We start from the raw sequence: 3394 nt of genomic DNA, 5'->3' as shown, positions 1-3394 counted from the left end.
TCAGAAGGATCTGTGTTTGCAGCCTAGCTTCGCTGCTCCTGGGCAGTGTGACTTGGGAACGTCATCAGCTTTAGTTGTTTTGCTTATAAAATAAAGGACAATGTTATTTTATGTCAAAAAGTTGTGTGGATTAGAGGAGCCCATGTAAATTCTCCAATACAGTGCTGTGCATATGTGTGTGCTAAGTCACTTCAGTCATGTCTGATTCTTTGCAATCCCATGAACTGTAGCCGGCCAGGCTCCTCTGTCCATGGGATTCTCCAGGCAAGAACACTGGAGTGGGTTGCCATGCTCTCCTCCAGGAGATCTTGCCAACCCAGGGATCGAAACCATGTCTCTTATGTCTCCTGAATTTTTTTTTTTTTTTTATGGTTTAGTATAGTTTATTAAGCTGTGCCTTAGTACAGAAGCTGGGGCTTGCCCATGGTGCTTTTAATGTACAAGGCCCTGATGTTCTGCCAATTTTTCTTGAGCAATGATACCAGGAAGTTGACAGCTAAGTGGATGTTGTACACAAGCTCATCATCTGTCATCTTCAAGTGGCCAACAGCCACTGCCAGACACAGCACCTTCTTCATCTGGAACTTGATCGTGCCCTTCACTTCATAACTTTGGCCACCATGTTCTCATTGTGGGTCAGCAAGGAAGGGAACTTGCCAGCCTTCTTCAGACCTGGGATTCGGGGGATCTGCTTGATTAGAGACTGAAGCCAAAAAGGCATCATATTTCTTGGCCAGCTTCTTGACCAGTTTCTTATTCTTGTTGAGTTTTTTCAGTGCCTCGATGTCCATATGTGGGATATCCACAGCCTTGGCCTCATCACAATGCTGCTGGGCCCCCAAGACACACACAGAGAACTTGGGGCAGGGAGTGGGCTTAAGCCTGACAGTGCCCGAGAAATGTTTGTCCTTCTGAGAGTCATAGTTCTTCATGCTGATCTGAAGCTCCACCATCTCCAAACACTTTCTGCGGTTGCGCTGGTTGCCATGCAGGACTTCCCTCACTGCCTGGTAAAGGGTGTCGCGGGAGACTTTGCTGCTCATAGTTTCCTACGCCGTGATAATCGGAAAAGAGCATGTCTCCTGAATTGTCAAGTGAGTTCTTAACCACTAGCGCCACCTGTGAAGCCCCAGTGCTGAACCTACCATGTGATCATTTTTTTTTTTTTAACATTTAAAAACATGTTTATTTGTTTACTTTGACTTCTCGGTCTTTGTTGCTTTGTGCAGGCTTTCTCTAGTTGCAGTGAGCAGGGGCTATTCCTTGTTGTAGCCATGGACTTCTCCTTGTGGTGACTTGTTTTGCTGTGGAGCCCAGGCTCTAGGCACACAGGCTTCAGTAGTTGCACCACACTGGCTCAGTAGTTGTGACACACCGACTTCATTGCTCTTTGGCGTGTGGAATCTTCCCACACCAGGAATTGAACCTGTGTGCCCTGCGTTGGCAGGTCGATTCTTATCCACTGCGCCACTAGGGAAGTCCCACAAAATCATTTTATACCTTCCGAAGTAGTGATGGGAAATTTCCTCCCAAGTCAAGAACATTCTGTGGATTCCATGTCAGTGAACTTCTATGAGATTTATTTAAAACCCCACGATGTGGACAGAGCCGTCAATATTAATGAAAATAAAGAAAATGGCCACTGAATACATCTAGCTGTAACTCTACAGATGATGCTTGATCATACTGTGAGAAATCTTGCCCTTACAAGATGATAATATTTTAGATGATTTCACGAGTCTTTTTTATTTTTTATTTCTCTGTCTGTGATTTTTCTAAGTTAAAGAATTTAGTTAAAGAAACAATTCAAACCTATGTTGAGGTAACCAGGGAAAAGATTGTGCAACTAACCTTTGGCTGTGCTATTAGTTCCATTAAAACCAACTTATTAAATATAAGCCTGTCAGGTCCAGGGAACAATGAAAATTAGAAATAAAGTGTCAGATCTTTTAGGGGCTGAGCCATGAAATCATCACAGCCATGATTTTCCCAGAGCTAACCATTCCTTGCACTCTAGCACTTATGAACTCATTATGTTATTGTTTTCCTCTTAATGTCTGCTCTGCATCAATGGTCGTAATGGATGGAGATTGTTGAAGAATTGAGATTTAGCAGCAACTTAGCAATTAAAATGTTCAACTGGTCTTTGTTCTAGCATTCCCCGGTGGATATGGCCCTGTTCATTAATCTGCATGTTGATTACAGCCACTGTGTGCTATCGATCTGTGTTTCCCACCCCTGTGATTGTAGGAGTATTAAGTGCCATGGGCTTCTACAACAACTCACACCTCTGAATTTAATGCTGCTGACAATTATACAATGAAAAAAATTATAGTCACTTTTTCTGCTGAATTAAAGATACCTAAAGGAAATTTTCAAAACCTGCCTTCCTTAAATTATCTTAATAAGTATTTCACTCAGTACCACAGATGTGGCACTAAAATTGTCCAGATAATGAAACATATTTCCTTACTGACTTACTTTATAAATTTCAGTTAAGCTTTGGTTTTGTATTCAATTATTAGTGACTCCATTACATTAGTTCTAAATTTCTCTCTTCTGTTCCCAACCTTTTCCTCTCTGTCAAGTAGTTAATGATGTGTAAACCAACACTTAGGTGTGCTGAGAGAGCATGTTATTTCAAAGGATGTGATCATGAATCTTTCTATGAAACAGCATTTTAAAAAGTGAACAACCATCCTGAAATGTGCAGGTTTATATCAGCAGGTTTATATCAGTGGAATATACCTCAAAATAATTATAATATGAAGAATGAAGCTATTTTAATTGTCACAGAATGAAGTCTTGTTATAGATATCATTGATTCAAAAGAATGATTTTGTGAGATTTTTATTTAGTAAACTTTAGTTAATAACACAGGTACTATACATGAATATACACTGTTAAACTCATCAGCAGGACCTATAAATACTTTCACTTAGGTGTTTGCTTTCATCACTGATGAATTTTAACAATATAGTTAATTTCCTGAGTCCTGTTTTAACACCAGTAGTAGCACCTACTAACTCTTAAACATTCAGATTTCCTAGTGATATAACATGGCCTTTATACATGTAACTGTGTTGCAAGGATGAGAGGGGTGAGATGATACTTAGTGTTTCAAAGTAAAGATAATTTTAGATTGAAGTCAAATGCTGAACCCATATTAACAGAAACCTGATGCTTGCATAAATAAGTGTGCTGTAAATTTTGTTCTTCACTAGAATTTAGGCATTATTGTCAAGTTTCAAAACAGTGAAAATAAATGATAAATTAACACATTTTTAACATGTCAAAATCATAGAGGCCAGGAGAACAGAACAAGTTATCATTCAAGAAGAGACAACGTCTTCTGACTACTGCATGTGCCCTACTGTTAACTCAACAGCTTACC

The 3394-nt window shown here is 39.7% G+C and overlaps 1 pseudogene; it reads right to left on the bottom strand.

Moving 5' to 3' along the window:
- LOC102175272 lies at nt 387–1043 on the bottom strand (annotated as a pseudogene).

Source organism: Capra hircus, chromosome 5 (assembly GCF_001704415.2).
Source record: "Capra hircus breed San Clemente chromosome 5, ASM170441v1, whole genome shotgun sequence".
NCBI classification, from domain to species: Eukaryota; Metazoa; Chordata; class Mammalia; order Artiodactyla; family Bovidae; genus Capra; species Capra hircus.
This window is presented reverse-complemented; position numbering and strand designations above follow the sequence as displayed.